This window comes from Saccopteryx leptura, chromosome 12 (assembly GCF_036850995.1).
Source record: "Saccopteryx leptura isolate mSacLep1 chromosome 12, mSacLep1_pri_phased_curated, whole genome shotgun sequence".
Lineage (NCBI taxonomy): Eukaryota > Metazoa > Chordata > Mammalia > Chiroptera > Emballonuridae > Saccopteryx > Saccopteryx leptura.
The window spans coordinates 21305111-21329468 of NC_089514.1; positions in this window are offsets into that span (position 1 = coordinate 21305111).

The window sequence follows — 24358 nt, forward strand, 5'->3', positions numbered from 1 at the left end:
CATCTGGCTCACAGACAAATCTTTAATAAAAAAATAATGTTAAAATATATATAAAACATTCTCATGTATTACAATCCATTCATTTCCTACCACTCATATTCATGGTTGCGGGTGGCTGGAGCCAATCACAGCTGTCCTCTGGACAACAAATTTTTATTGAATAATGCGTAATGTATATGGGTCGTTGTATGGCTCTCACAGAATTACATTTTAAAATATGTGGCGTTCATGGCTCTCTCAGCCAAAAAGGTTCCCGACCCCTGACGTATAGGAACCTAGGCAAATTAATTTTCTTCAAATTATAGCCAGAAAGTAGTGTGTTTTTGAAATATATATCTTTGCAGGTTTGAAGTAAGGGAGTCACTCAGAAACTTTTTTAACAATAATGCCTATTTTTCCATCTTTCGAACTGACTGAGTTATTTTTATTGAAACATACGTAGGTGGTGGGCCATATTTAGTCAGACTTCCATGGAGGTAGCTTTGATTGGCAAAGCTGGCCATGACGAGGCCATCATGTAGTGGGGAGGCTGATTCTGAGATTGGGAACCAAGGAGTGATGTTTGGTGCTGAGGTTGGAGACTTAAAAAAAAATTTTTTTTTAAATCCTGTAAGTTATAGAATTAAAATTATTTTTTTATATTAAAATCACACACACACACACACATACACACACCAGTACCATGTTATATAGCAGAGGAAAAAAGATAGCTAAAAATAAAAAAAAAATGTTAAAAATGTAGCATTTTACCAAGGTAGGGATTGAGGACATATTATTAAGGTATTAGTATAAAGGCATGCTTTATTGGCAGCTGGAAATCCGGCAATGGCCAATACTTAATGCATAGATGACCTGATTTCTGGTTTAAAGGACATTGGTTTCTTTTCTGTTATTTTTGAGGCCATGGGGAAAATATGTATCTAGTGATAAAATTGGGAATTTTGTGAGAATTTCACACTGCTAGGTAATCTTCAGATTCAATAATTACTTTTTTTTTTATTAATGAATTCATTGTTATTTTGCCTCAGAATTATTTGGTATGCTGTAGGATATTTTCTATAGGACAACAATCCTAAGAATGATAGTAGAATGTGAGACGAATAGGCCAGGGAAGAAAGTAATGACCTGTTTAGGGTTTTCTGAAACTATGACCATGACGAGCTCACAACATCTAATCAGCCATCTTGTGATTTGCATGGCTTAGATATTTATGTGGCTTTCTTGGTTTCGTTACATTTTTGTATGTGGGTATGTGTGTTTGTATATGTGTAGTTCTTTTTTATTTCCTGAGTGCCATAATCTAAGCCATTCAACACCCTGTACATTTTTACCTCAGCACTCTCAAAGGATTACAAGGCTAAGAACAAATCAAGAAGAGACAGCCCTATAAAGTTATATTTTCCAAGTAGGCATAGTTCTTCTATACCATTCCCAATGTCTCTCTTACAGGTTACTGTGTTTTCTTTAGAATGACCAAAATTAAGTTTCCCTTTGAATGCTTTATCCAGTCTCCATGGGGCTATTGGGAAGGTCATGTTTTCTAGGCCAGAAATAAAAATCAGGTTGAGATAGGAGCAGAATCTTAGAAATGCTTAATGAGGTTAATCCTACTCTTCAAACTTGGCAGGGAAGAATTTTTTGTCTCTCTTGGCAGATGGAAGAATATCCTCTCTATCATCTTCATGCTGAATTCATCAAGAATAAGCAGGCTAATTAACTGGCCTAACTTCTAACAGTATTTTGAAAAAGAATCTATTCTTTCTACTCCATCTCCTTGGCCTTGGTCTTCTTTTTTTTTTTTTTTTTTTGTATTTTTCTGAAGTTGGAAATGGGGAGGCAGTCAGACAGACTCCCACATGCGCCCTACCGGGATTCACCCAGCATGCCCACCAGGGGGCGATGCTCTGCCCATCTGGGGCATTGCTCTGCTGTGACCAGAGCCACTCTAGCGCCTGGGGCAGAGGCCAAGGAGCCATCCCCGGCGCCCGGGCCATCTTTGCTCCAATGGAGCCTCAGCTGTGGGAAGGGAAGAGAGAGACAGAGAGGAAGGAGAGGGGGAGGGGTGGAAAAGCAGATGGGCGCTTCTCCTGTGTGCCCTGACCAGGAATAGAACCCAGGACTGCTGCATGCCAGGCCGATGCTCTACCACTGAGCCAACCGGCCAGGGCCTGGCCTTGGTCTTTTTGCCTTCATCCCACTTTGCACTTTCTCTTTGCTGAAAAACATACCCTAATGCATATCACTCACAGAGAAAACATTCTATCCTGGCTCAATGGGCTCAGGAACACAATTCTTCCCTCCCTGCATCACTCAGAGTTATCTCAAAGTACTCTGGGCAAGTTTCCTTGATGTTTTGTGAGGAGCTAGCCTGAAGAAGCCTATTTAATTCTTAAATTTACCCTAAGAATATTATTTGGGAATCTTAAAGATTGTCAAGTCCAAGAGAAGAAATATAACAGTTAGGATAGTCTTCTCACATATGTTCTAAAAATCACACAGGTTCTGAAACACACATACAATCCTCACAGATAACAAAATAGGTTTGCTTTTATATGGATTATATGTAAAAACAGTTTGCTATAATCAGATATCCAGAAGAGTTTTGTCTATAAAAAGGTAAGAACTGAAACCTTGGAAAATGTTTAGTCATGTTGTCTAAGAATCATGGATTTTTTTCTCCTGCCTTATTTATTTATGTATTTAAGTTAATTTGTGATAATAACATTTAACATAAGATTTATCCTCTTAGAAGAATTTTAAGTATATAATATCATATTGATAACTACAGGCCCTATGTTTTAGAGTAGATCTCTGGGACTCATTCATCTTGTTTAAACAACAATTTGTACCCTTTGACTAATACAGTGTGTTTGTAAAGTCATGGTGCACTTTTAACCGGTCACAGGAAAGCAACAAAAGATGATAGAAATGTGAAATCTGGACCAAATAAAAGGAGAACTCTCCCAGTTTCATACCTGTTCAGTGCAGTTCGATGTGGGCTCATGCACAGATTTTTTTAGGGCTCCTTAGGTAGCTATCCCATATAGCCTCTACAGACTCACCACTAACTGATGGTCTACCAGAACGGGGTTTCCTTCAACTGCTTATTCCACTGAGTAATGTTATTCCTATGTGGTGGCGCTTCGTTATAAACGCGCCGATATTCACATCGCACTTTGGTCACGGATTCGAATTTAGTGAGCCACGGAACACACTGAACTTTCCTCTGTACCGTCCACATCTCGACTGGCATGACTGTGGGTTGCTCTGCTGTATACACATTGTTATGTCATCATCTGCACATGCGCACATGCTGCCACATCATCCTACAGAAACTGGTAGCGTTTTCCTTTTATTTGGTGCAGATTTCACATTTCTATCGTCTTTTGTTGCTTTCCTGTGACCGTCAAAAGTGCACCATGACTTTACAGACACACTGTACTTCCCCATTTCTCTATCCCTCCAGCCTCTGGCAGCCTCCTTTCTACTCTTTGCTTTTTGAGTTTGCTATCTTAGATTCCTCATACAAGAGGTACAATGTGGTATTTGTCCATCTATGTCGGGATTATTCACCTAGCATAATGTCCCCCAGATTCATCCATATTGCCACAAATGGTAAGATTTCCTTCTTCTAAAAGACTGAATCAATATACACATGATATGTAAATCTCACTTTTCTTTTTCCATTCCTTTATCAATGGACATTTAGGTTGCTTGCATGTCTTGGCTAGTATGAATAATGTTGCTGGGAGCATGGGAGTACAGATCTATCTTTGAGACCCTGATTTCAATCCTTTTAGATACATACCCACAAGTGGGTGGCTGGTTTGTACGGTAGTCCTAGTTTTACGCTTTTGAGGACCCTCCACACTGTTTCCCACAGTGGCGGTTCCTATTTACCTTCATTCCAACAGTGTAAAGGGTTCTCTTTTTCCGTATCCTGGTTTTGAAGGTTACCCAGAGGAAATTGTCACCCCAGCTTGGTATGACTGATGCCAACAGAACCTTGTATATTTTGGAGTAACTACTTGACACATGAAACTCATTCTTGAAGCTTTACATTTAGATAGAACCTGTGGATACAGTGGTTGATCTCTGGTGACCCAGTTGGAGAACACTTATTCATTTCGGGACCAACTGCAGGTCAGTGTGGGCCAGGCAGGGTGGAACCAGAAAGTAGGTGGGGTTTAGTCTTGTCCTTGACTGCTTCTTCATGCACTTTTACTTCCCTTTCTTAGTGGCATATGGCGCTCCTTCTCCGTAACCTAAGAACTTCACACGGAAGTGCCATCAAACAGGTGAAGGGCCACATGGTCCCCTCGGTGGAACGGGGAGGCCAGGCATCCTCTCCAAGTCAGGATCTGAACCTTTCTCCTGCACCCTACTTCTTCAAATGGCCTTATGATGACTACAATTTCTCTGGCAATTGTCTCTCTCTTTCTCTTTCTCTCCCCTCCCACCCCTGCCCCCAGCACGCAAAAAGGAAAAAAAAAAAAGTGAGACACGGGAAATGCGGGAAAATGGAATGGTGTCTGTGATCTTCAGATCCAGATGTTTCCTAAATGACTACTGCCTCTCTTCTTTCCACATTCTTCACGCAGGAACAACCCGGGAGGGCAGATCTGTTAAGCACACTACCACAGGAATGTGATTTGTTCCAAAATTACCAGGGGCAAATTCCACCTAGAACACTAACTTTTCAGACACCCCTCAGCAGCTGGGCCAATGGCTTGGCGTGGTGAGGAGGACACAACCAACAGAGAAGACCCATTCTCCCGGTGTGCAGACCTCCCTCCATCCCTGCTGTGAGGATTCAGTGTACTGTTGGGATGGAATCCCTCTTCTGGAAACTGCCTCAATATAGTTATATTACATTCCTTAGTCAATGACTATTCTTTGTTTTGGAAGCAGATACACAGTCATATAGATGCTGGTGGCTCTTTGGGTGATCCTCAGAAAATTTGGTAACACCAAAGAATGGGGAGAAAAGACCTGCAATCTCACCACCCAGAAATAATTTTTATTAATATTTTTGTGACTATTCTTCCAGTTCTTTTAAAAAATGTTCTTTGTGTGCATGCACATGAGAGAAAGAGAGAGAGAGAGAGAGAGAGAGAGAGAGAGAGAGAGGAGCACATTTGTCATAGTGCTTTCTAGCCCCTTCTTTCACCTGTTAGCCCATTATAACATTTTCTCATGATGATAAATATTCCTCTATAACTGTGATTCTCTACTAAGGGCAATTTTCACTGCCTGAGGATATTTGGTAACATCTTAAAACAATTTTTTGCTTCTTGCATCTAGTGGGTAGAACCCAGGGACGCTGCTAAACCACTTACAGTGAGCAGGAAAGCCCCCACAACAAGAATGGTGTAATCTAAACTGTCAATAATGTTTAGAGACCTTCCTGTATAATGTTATTTTAAATAGCTACCTATTATTCTATCCTAAGGTAGGATTAGCCATTGCTCCATTGATGGAAACTCACTTGTTTCCTTATTTCTGTTGCTATTATAAACAAGTTGTTGAATATTCTTGGTAACACATAGTTGTATGTACTTCTGCTTAGATCAAACTAGAATAAACACTTTGACATGAAAATTGGGGCATCAAAGAAAATGTAATTTTTGAGCCATTAACCACTGTTCCTTTAGGAAGGTGATCTCGCTTAATACTCCCACTGATGTGCTATTCCTATCTTCAAGCTTTTTATGTGTTAGTAAATTCTATCTTCTTATACTGTCTTATGGTGTATTTGTAGCGATTTATTCGCTTGATTCATACTCGTACATTAGAGAAGGACAGAAAACGTTAAGAAGCATCTATGGGCCCTTTTATTCTGATTGCTATAGAGAGTTTGGGGTGACGAAGAATGTATAAGCAGAGGTTTGTGATGCTCTTCTTTTTCCTAATCTACCTTTTGACTAAGGGATGGTGTGTCTAGCCCTTCCTATGGCCAATGGAAAGAAAGAAAAATGGTTTGACCAGAATCTACATCCAGGCATTTGTCAGACTTAAATCTAAACAGCTGGATTAAAATGGAATCATATGTATCAAGTGCTTGGCATAAAGCCCAGATGTGATACCCTTAATACATGTTGGTTACTGGTACTATTTTAGAGCGAGAACAACTTTCCCTGTTAGGTCCTGCAGCAAGTCTAGTGTAGACCTACCTTCATTATTTCCTCGGTCACTGATTATCCTGTTAGGCGTGGCAGCTCTCTGTTCACAGTCTGCATTGCTAAATGCGGGTTCGAATCACCAGTATGTGCAGCTGAGCTTTAAAAGTGTTCATCATAAAAGAAAAGATCCAGCTTTTAAAAAAGGCACTTTTCTTTTTCTAAAACATTGAATTTATTAGGGTGATATTAGTTCACATAATTATATAGGCATTTTCCTATGATAGCACATAATATAATCACAGGAGACCAAGTAAATGCAGGTATGTTTTCCTATTTCAAATGAGTCATTTTAAAAATTACTTCTTCAAATTATTAATTTGTATTATATACTCAGTTTGCCTTTCTTTATGTTTCTCTTCACTAGGAACCAAACATAGGTCTATCCTATCAACATTGGCTAAAGATTCACTTTGTTGGTACAGTTTTTACATATAGTATTTATAGTATTTTTAAAATTGTCTCTTGACCTGTGTGGTCAGATGTTTGTAAAATACATTTTTGGTTGTCCAGAGGTATATATAAAACTTCCAATCTCCACTTAACTTAAAACCACTTGAGAGAATGGTCCATGCCTTTCTATCTCTCTACTGAGTACCCAACACCAGGCCTAATGTATCATAGATATTGATAATACATGTTTGTTAAAAGAAACTGAATATGACACATTCACCACTATCTGTAATACTATACCTTAGAAAGGGTTAAATAAGATGAAGAAAATCGTTGTTTGTTTTCTTTTATTAGCTCATTGAATCAATCTTTCCATTTTCTATTCTTCCCTCCCTTCTGCCCCTCTCCCTTCCTTAAGAATACTGTTATATTTCTGGGGCTAGGAAGGCAGTGGAATGTAGTAAAAAAATCAGAATAACCGATTCTTTGGCTGTTTTTGATTTAACCAGTTGTGTTTATATTTGACCTCCAATATCGTTTTAAAGATACTGTTACATAGGAGGAACTGTATTTCAGGACGTTTATGCTGTTTTTCCTTAAAGGATGAGAAGCACTGATCACATACAGAATTTTTTTTTTCTCAGTGTTCTGAGAAAAAATAGATTGTGATCACTGCTTTCAGAAAATAAAACTCGTCCAATTCCGAAGAGTTCAAATTATTATGAGAAATATTGCATTGCCTTATGTTGCACAAAGTGTATCAAGGTTCAGTTTGCCACACAGAGTTTCTTGGGAGTGTGTTGTTGTTCCCAGCTCTTCTTGGAGATAATATTTTCATGTCACCAGAAACATGTGTCAATTGCTCTTTGCATCTCTGAGAAAGTATATTAACATTGAGATCTTGAACCCCACCAAATTCTCTGTCCATTGCCTGAACGTGCATGTGTGAAAACCCTGCTTGGCTACGACAAGCTCTGTGCAGTCGATAAGCACTTCTGTGGGATGGGAGCAAGCATACTCGCCTTGTGGTTACTCTTTTGAAAGAAAATGCATTCATATACGACATCTAGCACCATATTGGGCAAGGCTTCTGTAGACACACTTTGTCAGGTTTCTTTCTATTCCTAGAGCACTTACAATATTTTTTAGTCTCATCTAATACGATTTCTGCACCTATTGGGATGATTATATGGTTTCTGTCCTTTAACCTGTTAATGTATTAAATCATTGATTTAATGCAGGGGTCGGGAACCTATGGCTCGCGAGCCAGTTGTGGCTCTTTTGTCTGCATCTGGCTCGCAGACAAATTTTTAATAAAAAAATAATAACTTTAAAAATATAAAACATTCTCATGTATTACAATCCATTTATTTCCTATCGCTCATGTTCATGGTTGTGGGTGGCTGGAGCCAATCACAGCTGTCCTCTGGGACAACACCAAATTTTTATTGGATAATGTGTAACGTACACAGGTTGTTGTATGGCTTTCATGGAATTACATTTTAAAATATGTGGCGTTCATGGCTCTCTCAGCCAAAAAGTCTACCGATCCCTGATCTAATGCTAACCTTCTGTTTCAACCCAGGTTGTTAGCCTTTTATAGTCACCGCTGGATTCCGTTTGCTAGTATTTTATTTACATGCATCTATGTTCAAGAGTGAGTTTGGCTTCTAACTTTTCTTTCACTTAGGGACTTCTGGTTTAGGTAGTAAATTTTTACTAGTAATGAGCTTAGTAGTGTTTTATGTTTTTCTGTTTTCTGGATTAATGTTTTCAAGATTTGTATTTATAAACCTTAAATTGATTGGAACACCTTGCCTGTCATGTCATTTAATCTTGGTGTTTCCTTGTGGGATGATTGTAAACTATTGATTAGTTTTATTAATTTTAGTGTTTTAGTATTTTGGGTAATTCTCTTTGAATTGATTTTGTTAAATTATTTTTAAAATTATTCATTTTAGCTAAGTTTTAAATTTTAGTGATACAAGTCATTCTGAATATTCTCTTAATAGCCTTTTAATCTCTGATATTATGCCCCACCCACTTTTATTTCTGTTTGTAAATATTCCTTTGTTTTCTTGATCACTTTTAATGGTGTTTTTTCCGTTAGTCATTTTAAAAAGTAATAACTTATACATTTTATTATCTCTACTATATCTTTGTTTGTGATTTAAAATTTATTCATTTTTGTTCTCATTAGTTTTATTTTACTACTTTCTTTGGGTTTTGTGATGTTACGTTGTTGCTTAGTTTATTATTATTCAGATTTTATATTATAAAACTTCTGAAGGCATCAATGTTTCTGAGTACTGCTTTAGTTATGTTCTACCAGTTTTGATATATTCAACTGTATTTCATTATCTTTAAGTTCTAATTATTGCCAATTCCCATAATTATTTTAATTTGGTTTTTTTTTGTTTATTAGAAGTATGGTTTTAATTTCCAAGTATCTGATATTCTTTTAATTATCACTAAATCATTGTGCTGAAATCAGGTAATGTGATCTGCATAATATAAATCCTTTGATGTTTTTTGAGGCTAGCTTTCTAGCAGATTTTATATATATTTTTTATGAGTAAACATTTATTAGATATAATGGATTTTATATATCCATTTGATTAAAATGAGTAAATAAGCTATACCTTATTGATATTTTTGCCTATTTAACCTATTAATTACAAAAATATTTTTAAATCGCCCACTATGATGATGTATTTACTAGTTGTCATTTTGTAGTAATATAAATTCTTGCTTTATGTATTTTGATCTATATAATTAGTTTCACACAAGTTTAAAATTTTTACTAACTGGTGATTTAAAACTTTTATTATTATAATATGAACAGATCTATTTCTGGTAGTATGTTATGTTAAAATCTGTTTTATTTCACATTACTTAATCCACACTTTTTTTTTTTTTGGCTTATGTTTGCCTGAAATATTTTATTCATTTCCTACCTTACCTTTTTATTTTAAAGGCACGCTTTAATGATTTTACTAAATTTATAGAGTTGTACATCATGACACAACCTGGTATTAGGACATTTCTGTCACTTACAAAAGTTTCCCCTTGGCCTGACCTGTGGTGGCGCAGTGGATAAAGTGTCGACCTGGAAATGCTGAGGTCGCCGGTTCGAAACCCTGGACTTGCCTGGTCAAGGCACATATGGGAGTTGATGCTTCCAGCTCCTCCCCCCTTCTTTCTCTGTCTCTCCAATCTCTCTCTCTCTCTCTCTCTCTCTCTCTCTCTGTCTCTCCCTCTTCTCTCTAAAAATGAGTAAATTAAAAAAAAATAAAAAAAATAAAAATAAATAGTTAAAAAAAAAAGTTTCCCCTTGACCGTTAGCCGTTGATCTCTGCTGCCTTCCCTAGCCCACAACCAATGTGACTTTTATCTCTATAAAATTGCCTTTTGAACATTTTATATAAATTCAGTTACATACTGAATAGTCTTTTGCATCTGGTTTCTTTGACTTAGCGTAATTTTTTGACACTCATCCATTTTGTGGTAAGCTCACTTCTTTTCTTTGGTGAATACTCTTCCATCTCTGGCTATGTTAAAGATTTTTCTTTGCTTCAATGCAAATAATATGGTTAATATAGTCAATGACATGGTTAATAACCATATTGTTAAAAATCTTGCTTGGCATTCACTGGGATAGCTAAATCTAAAATTAAACAATTCTGCAAAATTGTCAGACATCAGCTTTTGGAATACTAACTTCCACCCTATTCTCTCTCTTTTGTATTATTGTAATTCTGCTATCTATCTATCTAGATAGTAGGTCTTCTCCTTTTATCCCTTCGTGTCCTTTAACTTCTCACCATATTCTTCTATCTCATTTATATTCTGAACAATTTCTTTAGATTTTTTTCTATTAATTTATATGTGTTCACATCTTCCATGTTTAATTTGTTGTTTAACCTATACGTTGAGTTTTTGTATCCAAATATGTATTTTTTTTTCATTTCTGGAAATTTTATGTATTTTGGTCAGAACTCCCTGATTATCCTTTTCTTATTTATACTTTATTTTTATAAACATGTAAAACATTTATTTTGTAACTGGTGTCGGATAATTCCAGTATCTGAAATTTCTGCACGTCTACATCGGCTGTCTATCATTTCTGATAACTCCCATTCACACTGCCTCGTTTCCTTGCGTGCATTGGGATTTTTCACTTGGAAATTATGGTCCTTGATTTAATGGACTCTTTGAGGCCTGATTGTAGTTGTTTTACTTGAGAGCAGGTTGGCTTTTGTTTTTTTTTTCCTGGGAAGTTTGTTTTATTGTTCATTTAAGTGGATCTAGGTAACTATAGAGGGAAATTATATTGTCAATATCAGACATAAATTTTTTGTTTCTCTTTCTTCTGTCATTTTCATGTTATACAAACATCATCTAGGAAAACTTGACTACTGTATCCAAAATTTTTCCTTATATGCACTTTGTTCACCTTTTCATGTCTTTTTGAATGTTATTAGTTACCAGAAGGAAAAGAGTTAAGATTTCAAGCCAACAGAGAGGGTTTGAGGCCAAGTGTGTAATGGTAAATGCCTTAAATAGCAAGTTTTGAGCATCATTAACTAAGGGCCAAAACTCCGTGGTGAGCTAATGAAGCAGACGCTGTCTCTCTCCTTACAGGGCCTGGCTAATAACTGCAGGGCCCTCTCTTTATATCCTGCATGTTGTAATGGATGATGTCATCAGAAAGTCATCTCTTTGTGCAAGGAGAGGTATTAGCCTTTGGATATTACTCAACCCACAAGCTAATTAAATCCTTATTTTTCTGTTTCTTTTCTTTCTATAATTGTACAAATCATTTAAATATAGTATATACATATTTTGTAGGCCTTATTATTAGCATCCTATGACCAAGTGGCTTCTTCCACCTTCCCATATACAGAATAACCAGCATTTTATATAGACTGTAAAATATATTTCACAATAAAAAGAAGCAGAAAGGCAGCATTAAGTCTGAGTCAGATTCACATTTCTTATTAATTTCTTACACAAGACATGCGTTTCAGTCCTTTTCCAATATATTTCTGGATATCTGCTGGAGGAAAACACTTCTCTGTTTAAAGGGCTATCGTTACCTCTGGATTAGGGAATTCTAAAATTAACCCATTGAAAGCCAACACTGTCATATATCATGTTGTGATTTTAAGACAACTAACACAAATGATTTTCTTCCTCTAAGATATCACTTCCAAATAGCCAAAATTATTTTCATGAATATGGGAATTTTTCTTTCTTGTGATTAAAAAAAAAATAGCTGACTCATTGTATATGTTTAATAAACTTTTGTACTGTGAATAAAATAAATGTCCCATGCTTGATCTGGGAATTCATAGGTATCTTATCTGTTTCTACAATTTTGGAAGCATAAGTTCACATCCTGTGGTCACAGAAAAAACATTTTGTGACTTAAATAGTTACTCTTTACAATTCTTGCAGTAGTGGGTGAGTGGGTGGAGGGGATGGGGTTGTGGGGCCCTTTCTGTTATGGCACCCCGAACTCGCTTGAGGCTGCGTGTAGAACTTGGAGGTTAGTCCCAGTTCAAATTGTTTTCCTCTAGAGCAGTGGTTCTCAAAGTGTGCGCCAGGGTGTACTGGTGCACCCTAGAAGATTTCCAGGTGCACCCTATGGTATTCCAGAGAAATATGTGCTTGTTGGGGACCAAAAAACCAACAGGTTTTTAGAGTTTAGATTTTTGGGGGACAGAGGTGTGGGGAATTGGCTGTAAGCTGACAGTCTGCCCAACCCCCACCTCACTTGCCTGATTAGGTTGCAAAAGGCTGTTAAGCTGTGGTGCTGGATTGTTTACACTATCCCTCATGTTCCCCAGAAAGACTGGAGGCAAGTTTCTTCAATCCTTTGTTTGATGTAAAGTTAAGATTTGCTAATGGCCTAACTTTGCCCTATAAATAATGTAAGATGCGGTTTTGGGGCGTGCTTTGTTCTTGCAAGCAGCAATTACAGGGCCCTCCTGACCCCATATTTTCTTAATTCCACATATTTTCTTAAGTCCACACCATTCCCACTAGGGACCTGGAATTACTAGCTGCGCTGGTTCATGGCATGTGCCCAGATATAAAAATAAATATAGTTACTCTATTATACCATTTCATTTATGAAATACTGCTCTTTTTGTTAACACATCATTATTATATTTATTATTAACACATTATTATATTAATTTTAGATGAATATACCCAAATAAAATGGATCAATTTCTCAGAAAGAAGTGTGATATTGAAGAATTCTATTCTGGAAGTTAGCAAAAGTTAAGTGCAAGTAAGAAAGCAAAATCGCGGCCTACTTGCAAATATGATGAAAGTTATTTAAGCTCTGGTTTCACTTGGATCAGAAGTGAAGATCGTCCTTTACTGCTATGTTTAGTAGGTGGATGTAAAATGGCAAATGAATCATTGCTTCCTAGTAAATTGAGTAAACATTTTAAAACTATACACTGTAATTTATAAGATAAATCTGTAATTTTTTAAGAGATTGTCTGAACAGCAAACAAAAGTGGCAAATTCTTTTAAAAGTATAATGACTGTTTCTGATAAAGCTTAAATTACTTCTTATCAAGTCTCAAAACTGATAGCAAAAAATAAGAAAGCTCATACTGTAGGTGAGTTACTTATTTTGCCTGCATGCAAAAAAATGGTCATGACAGTGCTAGGAAACGAAGCAGCAGTGAAAATAAGCAAGATTCCTCTGTCCAACAATACAGTTTACAGGCATATTATAGAAATGTCTTCTGATATCGAGAAAAATGTATGCAGTAATAAGCTTCAGTATTCAAATTTTGCATTGCAAGTTGATGAGTCAACAGACATTACCAACATAGCGCAACTCAGCATTCATCTGTTTTATTAACGAAAATCAAATATTATCAATATTTAATCTTCATTAATAACTATTAATTACTATTATCAATAGTAAATCAGTTTCTTTTTTGCAAAGAATTAGGTGTGTCTACAAAAGGTGAAGACATTTTTAACATTTTGAATAACTATCGTGATAAATGGCAGTTAACATGGAAGTCGTGTGTAGGCATTTAAGATTTGCTAATGGTCTAACTTTGCCCTATAAATAATGCCCCTTCCATGGTAGGCTGTGTTAAGGGTCTTACATCTTTTGTAAAAAAACAAAATGAGAATGTTATCATAAATCACTGCTTTCTTCATAAGGAGGCCTTGATGGCAAAAACATTGGGAGGAAAATTAAGAGAAATTTTAGATCAAGTTGTTCAGATGGTAAACTTTATTTAAATAAGACTGTCAAGGCTCTGGCCGGTTGGCTCAGTGGTAGAGCGTCGGCCTGGAGTGCAGAGGTCCAGGGTTCGATTCCCGGCCAGGGCACACAGGAGAAGCGCCCATCTACTTCTCCACCCCTCCTCCTCTCCTTCCTCTCTGTCTCTCTCTTCCCCTCCCGCAGCCGAGGCTCCATTGGAGCAAAGATGGCCCGGGCGCTGGGGATGGCTCCTTGGCCTCTGCCCCAGGCGCTAGAGTGGCTCTGATCACGACAGAGCGACGCCCCGGAGGGCGTGCCGGGTGGATCCCGGTCGGGCGCATGCGGGAGTCTGTCTGACTGTCTCTCCCTGTTTCTAGCTTCAGAAAAAAAAATAAAATAAAATAAAAATAAGACTGTCAAATCACATTTATTTGAAAAGCTTTGTATCGATATGCTTTCACAACACAGACAGCTGCTTTTATACACTGAGATGAGGTGGTTGTCAAGGGGAAAGTATTTACCTGTGTACACAAGCTACAACAAGAACTTCTTGCGTTTTTTGAAGAGATGAAACAGTTACATTTTTTAACCTCCTTCAGTGCAAATTTTGGATTGCCAGGTTACAGTATTTGGCTGATATATTTCAGCAGCTCAATATTTTGAATACTAGCAAGCAAGGGAAAGAAGAAAATATTCTCACATCCACTGACAAAATGAAAGCATTTCAGAGAAAACTACAGATTTGAAAAAGAAAAGCTGTTGAAGGTAATTTGGAAATGTTTCCATTGGTAAATAACACTTGCATAAATGAAACACTTCCAATAATAGTTGAACACTTAATAAGTTTAGAAGAAAAATTGAGTTCTTATTTTTCATCACTTAACACTGAACAATACGATTGGATTAGAAACCCATTCATGGAAGGTTCAAGTGATTTTGGTTTAACATTAACAGAAGAAGAACTGGCAGCTATATCCACTGATCGTGGATTGATGATAAAACATAAGCAGTTGTCTCTTGAAGCCTTTTGGATTTCTATAAAAGAATATGTGGCAATATCTAAAAAAGTTTTGAACATTTTACTATAATTTTGAACATCCTATTTATGTGAATTAGGATTTTCTACCCTCAACACAATTAAGAGTAAAAAGAGAGGAATTCTGCAATGTATTGATGAGGAAATGAGGGTTTGCCTTTCAGATATATGCCCAAATGTTGAAGAAATCGCTAGGACATATCAGGCTCATGTTTCTCATAAACACAAGAATGAAAAACTTAACACATTCATGCCAGGACCTGCCGAATTTACTAAATCTTACTAGGAATATACCTATATATAATATAAAGATAACTTTATTGTCATTTTTTAATTTTTAACCCCTGTTTTTTACAAATTCTAAAAAGCATAACTTAAAAAATGTAACATAAAAATGTTTTTTAATGTCAGAATAAATTTAACTTTGTCATATATATTTCATTTAATTACCATAAAAGCATGCTTGGACTTTATATATATTTTTTAATATTTGACTTAATTATTATAACATATTTCTCAGGAATTTGAATATACTGTGCCTACAATTATTTGTAGGATTTTAAATGAGCCCCAACTTCAAAAAGTTTGAGAACCACTGCTCTAGGTTGAAAGAATAGGAACATTTAAGTATGGATTTAAATTTATTCATGTACCTGATATAAACAAGAAAGAGATATTTCAAACTCTTAATGGTGTTCATTCTGTTTCATTTTTAAGTAAAGATCCTTGAATACCAGCAGCAGCCAAGTTTCCTTGGGCACGTCAGGTCTCACTCTACCGGGACAAGCTACCTGAGGAAAAAGCATTTAATATTTTTGGTCCATTTAGCAATGTGGTTGCCATCTTTTGCAGGGAGGCAAGGCAAGATAGAAGGTGTTTACCACTGGCAATTTCAATTCCTGGAAGTGAAAATACCGGAGGCCAAACCATCTTGGGTTGGACACTGTCACTGGGATTGACACTTTGTTTATACAAATAGAGCCAGGCATCCACCAGCCACCCAAGATCTTCCATAAAACTGTGAAGTAATATTCTGTCTGCATGCAGATACTGGGTCCTGGTTTGTTATATTTTCAGTTCAGTAATGCAAATGGAAGTGAACGCAGCTTAACTTGAATAGGGAGAAGTGATGTTTTTCTGAAAACGGGATTGAATTAGATTGTAACAGACAGAGGGTAATTTAAAATAGATTAAAGCAATACTTTGGGGAAAACACTGCACCACCTTAGGGCAAGTTTCTCCACTTACTCTTTCTAGTTCTGCAGCTGTATCCTTCAGGATAGTCAATCAAGCTATTAAATTATTATTTTTTCAAATATTTTTATAGTAGCAATTCCACTTAAAAAGAAAATGACTCCCCTGTACCCTGCCCCCCATCTCCCTGTTTCTTGCTTCTAGTATCCTCTTTCATAAAAGTATTTTATATGCCTAGTTTGAAATCTTGGTTTTGCTCTATGAATTCCGCTTTAGTAAAAACACTATACAGATTTTTTTTTCCTTTAGTGCTTGTGCTCCTAAGATGCTACATTGCTCTTCCCTCTGAGTCACATTCCCCAGAGCACATTCGCTACCCTAGGTAGTAATGTGTAAGGCAGGGGTCCACAAACAACGGCCCGCGGGCCACATGTGGCCCCCTGAGGCCATTTATCCGGCCCCCTGCAGCACTTCCGGAAGGGACACCTCTTTCATTGGTGGTCAGTGAGAGAGCACAGGATGCATCCTGTGTGCTGTATGTGGTGGCGCCACAAAGCGCAGCGATGCGGGACTCACACGTCAGGGCTCCAGAAGCGTGTCATATCACTTGTTACGGCTAGCATTGACAGATATGGAACCAGACACTGACCATCTCATTAGCCAAAAGCAGGCCCATAGTTCCCATTGAAATACTGGTCAGTTTGTTGATTTAAATTTATCTGTTCTTTATTTTAAATATTGTATTTGTTCCTGTTTTGTTTTTTACTTTAAAATAAGATATGTGCAGTGTGCTTAGGGATTTGTTCATAGTTTTTTTATAGTCCGGCCCTCCAACGGTCTGAGGGACAGTGAACTGGCCCCCTGTGTAAAAACTTTGGGGACCCCTGGTGTAAGGGGACTCTTTTGATGAGTTTAGTGGGTGGCTGCCTTTATTTTTCCCTAGAAAAGTATTTTACAATCACCCTGAGGATGGGGAGAAAGACAAAGTAGGAGAATGGGAGGAGGAAATGCTCAAGGGTGGACGGATTTGCTTACTTACGTTGTTAACACTTCCCCTCTCAGGTGGGCTTGAGATGTGCTCTGATCATACTCCTCCCTCCACCGCCAGGGGGCACTGCACTGGCTCCTGCTCTCCCGTCTCCCTCTGGTGATGGGGCAGAAGGAAAAGACACACAAAAATGCTTTCCCTTCCCCGTCCACTGTGTCCTTGAAGCTCAAGGGTTGCTTGAGTGCTAGTGGAAGAAGCTAAGAAGATGGGAGAGTGGCAGGGGCTGGATGACTCAGTGGCGTGGCTGGACCTTGTGTGTGTCAAGAAACAAGGAAGCGGATATTTGTGCAACACACATCACTACTTCCTGGTCCTTGCTATAAGCAAGTTGGTTCTTGAAAGCGCCCTCTCTCCTATTCTTCTATTTCATTACACTTACACAGAATAATTCAGCTTGCCTGGGATAAACAAATTATCCAGAAACCTTTCCTTGGACCCTCACCTTCATTGTCTCGTGGTCCACAAAGGGGGTCCTCTAATTATTAGTGGGTCTTCTGTATTTCATCATTTCTGTTTTTGTCTGATGAGTAATCCTTTGTATTTTTCAGGCAGCTAATGTGGTGGTTGTATTAACAGGCAGTTATCAAAACCAAGCATCTGTAAATCCTTTTGATAAATATTTGTGAAGTTTCAAAATCCTCACATCTGAGCAGTATAAGTCCACTGGCAAGGCAGTCTCCTGGGAAAGCCATTTGGAGACACAGTGGTGCATTCTGGTCATGGGAACTTCCTTATGGGGGTGAGGGGCAGGGAACTCAGAAGACTCTACAGCAAACATAAATTAGCCTTCACAGAAGGCAGACACTTTAAGACATTGATACTAAACTTGATTGAAATCAGATAATAGAGTCTTCACTTTGAAGACTGAGGGAGCTGGTGGATCAAAAGTCTGGTTTAGGCCCTGGCCGGTTGGCTCAGTGGTAGAGCGTCGGCCTGGCGTGCGGAAGTCCCGGGTTCGATTCCCGGCCAGGGCACACAGGAGAAGTGCCCATCTGCTTCTCCACCCCTCCCCTTCTCCTTCCTCTCTGTCTCTCTCTTCCCCTCCCGCAGCCAAGGCTCCAATGGAGCAAAGATGGCCCGGGCGCTGGGGATGGCTCCTTGGCCTCTGCCCCAGGTGCTAGAGTGGCTCTGGTGGCAACAGAGCGACGCCCCGGAGGGGCAGAGCATCGCCCCCTGGTGGGCAGAGCGTCACCCCCTGGTGGGCAGAGCATCGCCCCTGGTGGGCGTGCCGGGTGGATCCCGGTCGGGCGCATGCGGGAGTCTGTCTGACTGTCTCTCCCCGTTTCCAGCTTCAGAAAAATACAAAAAAAAAAAAAAAAAAAGAAAGTCTGGTTTAAGTCTGGCTGAAAAAAGAATGCAGAAGAGAAATCCCTGAAGTTTGCTCTCCTCATCTCTTAGAACAAAGGTGAAATTCTGTATTAAATATTATTCTGAGGAAGAAAGATTTAAATGAAGGTTATGTAAATTTAAAACTATAAATATACTTTAAAGTAATTATCATTTTTGGTATTTTTTTGAATGTTGCATTTTCTTCTTTTAATTGATTTGAGAGAGAGAGAGAGAGAGAGAGAGAGAGAAATATTGATTTGTTGTTCCACTTATTTATGCATTCATTGGCTGCTTCTTGTACATGCCCTGACTGGGGATCAGACCAGCAACCTTGGCATATATGGAGGATGCTTACCCAACTGACCTACTCCACCAGGACTGAATTTTGAACATGGACAAAAATTTCCCCCTTTTTACTCAAGCCCTGACTAAAATTGGCTGATCTTTTAGCCAAAAGAAAAAAAAAGAAAGAAAAAGAAAAGTAAGAAAAGAAAAGAGAGAAGGTGGCAAAAGTAGTATCTCAATTGGACCTACTTAATGGACTGCACTTAGTATTATAAAATTAAAAATTACTTCTTTTCTCCTCCTAACACTTCTGAAAAACTTCTCTGTCATCTCACGCTTCCTCACACCTGGGTGATATTTTCGGGTCACTTTCTGTTTCCTTTCTAAGATGGTAAAAGCATAGTCTGAACTAAACTGAACTTCCCACTCTCAGTTTCAAGCTTTGCCCTTTCTCTTGCGTCTAACCCAGGGGGCAGGGGAGGGATGTGGGTGTCTCCTCTCTTCCTTGCTTCATCTCTTCCAGACTTGCCATCCTTTGCTTCTGGATCCTTCAGGGTTGGAAAGGACAATAGATGAAGACATAAAGGAAAAAAACAAAACAAACCAGTGGTATATACTCAGCTGATGCTGTTTGGAGATCTCATAACTGTCAAGGACTCTGGCACGGCAAGCTCCTAGGGGGGGTTCTTTCTCTAAGGAAACATTGTGTTTCTCTTTTCTTTCTTTCCTTTTTTTAATCACTGGCACCTGCCCCTTCCCCATGTCTGACACTGTACAGTCTTGCTGTGGAAAACATACTCTGTGACTAACCCGTTTAATCTTTCTCTTTCTGCCTGCCCTGGTGGTACCCACCACCCCTCAGCTTTACCTACACTATGGTCACTCAGTTGTTGGCAAATGACAGGGTGTCTTGGGTGAAGCTCTTTCAAGGTTATTGAACCCAGTGATCTTCTATAGCAGGGGTTCCCAAACTAGAGCCCATGGGCCGCATGCGGCCCCCTGAGGCCATTTATCCACCCCCACCACACTTCCAGAAGGGGCACCTCTTTCACTGGTGGTCAGTGAGAGGAGCACAGGATGCGAATGCCGCAAAGCGTGGCATCGCTCACATACAGCACTACTTCCGGTGACGCGGGACGCATGCATCACGGCTCCGGAAGCGCATCATATCACTTGTTATGACTAGCAGTGACAAATATGGAACTGGACATTGACCATCTCATTAGCCAAAAGCAGGCCCATAGTTCCCATTGAAATACTGGTCAGTTTGTTGATTTAAATTTACTTGTTCTTTATTTTAAATATTGTATTTGTTCCTGTTTTGTTTTTTTACTTTAAAATAAGGTATGTGCAGTGTTCATAGGGATTTGTTCATCGTTTTTTTATAGTCCAGCCCTCCAATGGTCTGAGGGACAGAACTGGCCCCCTGTGTAAAAGTTTGGAGACCCCTGTTCTATAGTTTCCCAACTCATAACTGAGGCTCCCAAGAAGTGTTCACCCTTTCTACTTATAGTACCTTGTAGTATAGTACAGACAGGACCACATGTCTCTGCACCTCTGTAAACATGAGGATAGTGGGGGTGAATGTATGAGACTTCATTAGTATGCTCTTATCCAATCAGATCCCAATTTTTATGTAAGTGGAACAAGGCATAGACAAAGTACCTAGAGATACTTGCATTGTTTTAGCTCCGTATCAAGACAAAATGGTAATACTGTTTTCATTGGACAAATATGGATGAGACAGAGTGGGAGAAATCAAGAGGACTAGGCATTTAATGACGATCGGTTTTGGAGACAAGTGGCTGTGTTTTAAGACTCAACTGAATCTGGGATAAGGTCTGCCTTCTAATCACCAAGTACTACACGGAAGACCACTAACCATCTGAATTCACACAGGGGATCCTGTTTGGGTCAATTCAGTGATAAAGGAGAGTTGAGGTTGTTTTTCTCTAAAAGTGCCTGTAGATGTCACTAAACTAAATGACTCTTTTATTTTTGATTTGATAGTGGGGCCCAAAGCCTACAAAAAAGTAAAGTTAAAAAAAAAAGATATTTGGTAAAGTCCATTCTATGTTGTTTGATCAGCCACATCAACCTCATGCAACATAGAAACAACACCACAGTTCACAGGGAATCCACAAATGGTCCTTTCATTTTATAGCAGTGATGTAGATTAGACAGTGGAAATATACTCAGCAGTACTCTACAGACTGTAGCAGAGAGGGGAAAATCACTCCACCCCACTTTCCTCGCAGACGTGGCCCTTTCAGGGAAGGAGACACATTTCTTTTCCTTTACCCTTAGAGATGCTGTCCTCAAGCAAAGACTATTGATACTTCATGAAAGAAAAAGATGTCGCATAGACATTGAGTATAAAAGAAAAAGGAAGATGGAGAAAACATTTTAAAATGTGCTTGGGCCCTGGCCGGCTGGCTCAGCGATATGTCAGCCGGCATGTCAACCTGGAAAGTGTAAATGCAATTTTATTTGGAAAAAGGGTCTTTGCGGATGTGATTAAGTGAAGGATCCTGAGACAAGATCGTTGTGAATTTATGGTGGGCTCAAAATCCAATGGCCAGCATCCTTATAAGAGAAAGGTGTAGGACCTTTTGAGAACCAGAGAGAGATAGTGGAGACTGCAATCAGAAGATAGAGCAGAGGCCCTGGCTGGTTGGCTCAGTGGTAGAGCATCAGCCCAGTGTGTGGAAGTCCTGGGTTTGATTCCCAGCCAGGGCATACAGGAGAAGCACGCATCTGCTTCTCCACCCTTCTCCTTCTCCTTTCTCTCTATTTCTCTTCCCCTTCTGCAGCCAAGGCTCCATTGTAGCAAAGTTGGCCCCAGGCGCTGAGGATGGCTCAATGGCTTCCACCTCAGGTGCTAGAATGGTTCAGGCTGCAGCGGAGCAACACTCCAGATGGGCAGAGCGTCGCCCCCTGGTGGGTATGCTGGATGCATCCCTCTCGGTAGCATGTGGGAGTCTGTCTCCCTGCCTCCCCAGTTCTTACTTCAGAAAAAAAAAAAAAAAGTGCTTGGAACAGCATTCAATTCTAAAAGTGAAATGTTCTGTTTTCTTTTTCCCTCTGCACTGGTTATAAAGAGAACTGTAGTCTTTGATCATCTAGAAAAGATAATATTTCCCCTCTCCTTCCAATGAAGGGAAACTCAGTGCAAAATGATCAACTAGGAACTCCATCTGAGCTTTCATCACCAGAAGGGTGTTTGATGATGTTACCCAGGAGGCACATGGCACTTTATTTTGATACATTGTAGGCTATGTTTTCTGCTGGGACCATATTCTGTAGGCCATTCTTCTCAATAAAAGGCTACAACATTTTATCACAGGATGGCCAGGATTGAGGCTCACTGAAGGAAGAATGCTCAGTGAAGCGGAATTTACAGAGATCCAGAGCCATGTTAACAGAGTGTGAACAGCCTTTCTCATGTTAGCAAGAATTTTGTGGGCCTCGTTGGAAAAATGAGTGATACTTAAAGTGAAATCCAAGCAGTGGAAAAAGTAGACACTGAGAATAAGACCTCTGAGAAAAAGTTATGTGTCAGTGAAAGATGGTGAAGGCAGGAAAGACATAAAATACTGAGAATTATCAATAGAATCTAGAAGAAAAAATATCTAAACAGAACAGAGACTAATCTTGTAGTTATTCTAGAATAAATAAATATCTGTTCCATGTGAGGAAGGATTGAAAGTGGCAATAAGACTCATTGTATGTTTTTTATATTTTGTGATGAATAAGCTTTTGTGAATAATAAAATGTACTCCTATATTTCAAAGACATATATTTATATTCTAATTCTAAGGGAGAACATAAGCTTTTTCTTATTGATCCTATTTTTGTCTGTACAAAGACCTATACTAAAGAACTTTTGTTGGTATTATTACTTATGGCTATTTGAAGATAATGCTCCCTAAATGCATAATCTGGTCATGATACTAGTGTCCAGATTGGAGAAAAATCAAGTAAAAAAGCATCCTTTACAAAATTCTATAGTAATGAGACTTATTTATACTTGGAAATATGTCCTCTTTGGTAGTATTACTACAAAAAGAGAATTATTCCATTTAGTTGATATAGTAAAATAAAAATATTGTGTGTTAAAGGGGATTCTCAAAAAGTTAAGGAGAATTACCATATGGCCCAGCAAGTCCAGTTCTAGGTACTATATATCTAAAAGAATATATGTTCACACAAAAAGTTTTTACGTGAATGTTTAAAGCAGCATTAGTCATTAACCAGAAGGTAGAAACAACTCAAATGTCCATCAACTGAAATGTGAGATATAGGGAAGAGGACAATAGGAGGTGACTGCTAATGGGTAGGGGTTAATTTTGGGGACGTGGAAAATGTTCTGGAATTAGATCGTGGTGATGCACAATTTTGTGAATATACTAAAAAAAAAAAATCACTGAATTGCATATCTTAGTACACAATTGTATACTCAATACAAAGAGAGAGAAATGGGTTTTCTGTGGGCGTCATGATGAAATCAGTTTGAGCTTCCTTCATCAATGCTCCTAGGAAGAAAAAGTTTCTCCTTTGATCAGTTCAAGGGAAAAGAGCAATTCATAAGATTCCACCTCTCCATCCCCCCCTTTTTTCTTCTGGGATTGTAGAAAGCAGCTAGAAGACATGCAGTATCCTGGGGTGGAAAGAGGGATGTAGTCTTTATTAGTCATCTGAAGAGGACCACTGCCCCCTGTGCAGCCAGATCAGTGAACACAAATGAGTCACTGCCCACAGTAAATGAGTCACATTAGATTTTGGGGGTGGAGGGATCCTAAAATAGACAGTGGATTTATATTAAACAATAACACATCTGTAGGGTTTTGTGTGTATATTTATAAAAATTATATGGGAAACCAATTTAAATATTTCTGTTTCTGTTTTTATATTTTTGTACAATTATACCCCTAAACAGTCTTAGTAAATCACTCTAAAATATACAAGCATAATTATTTTAAGAACAATAACATTTTTAGCAGAAATCAACTTAAAATGGCTTCTGCAGTAACCTTTTCCTTCTAAACAATACGAAGAATTTAGGTCAAGACAGTCCTGTCATTACATAGTTTACTCCAACGGCTTTTCAGTATAAAGTGTGTTTATAAAACCCAATGAAGTTTTATAACTAGAAAAGCCCCCAAAGGGCTTCTAACTATAACATGTGTTGTTCAATCTGATGTTTTGAAGTATTTTCTTATAGTCTTAAAACAGTTCCTTTTTGTTTCACCATGTGCTCTTTCTCCTTCAGCTCTGGTTGGATTTGTATGTTTTGGCTATTGGGCATCATTAAGTATCCCTAGGCAGCGTGATATATCTATGTATCTATCTACATCTATATCTGTATCTATATCTATAGTTATCTATATCTATCTATCTATCTATCTATCTATCTATCTATCTATCTATCTATCATCTATCTATCTATCATCTATCTATCTATCTATCTATCTATCTATCTATCTATCTATCTATCATCTATCATCTATCTATATCTATTTTGCAGGCAAGAACAAGTAGAGAGATAAAACACTAACAGCAAAACTATCCTAAAATGAATTAGATTATAATTGTGATGACACTTTATTCTTATTGGATTGTTTGTTTCACTTCATCCTTAGTGTTTT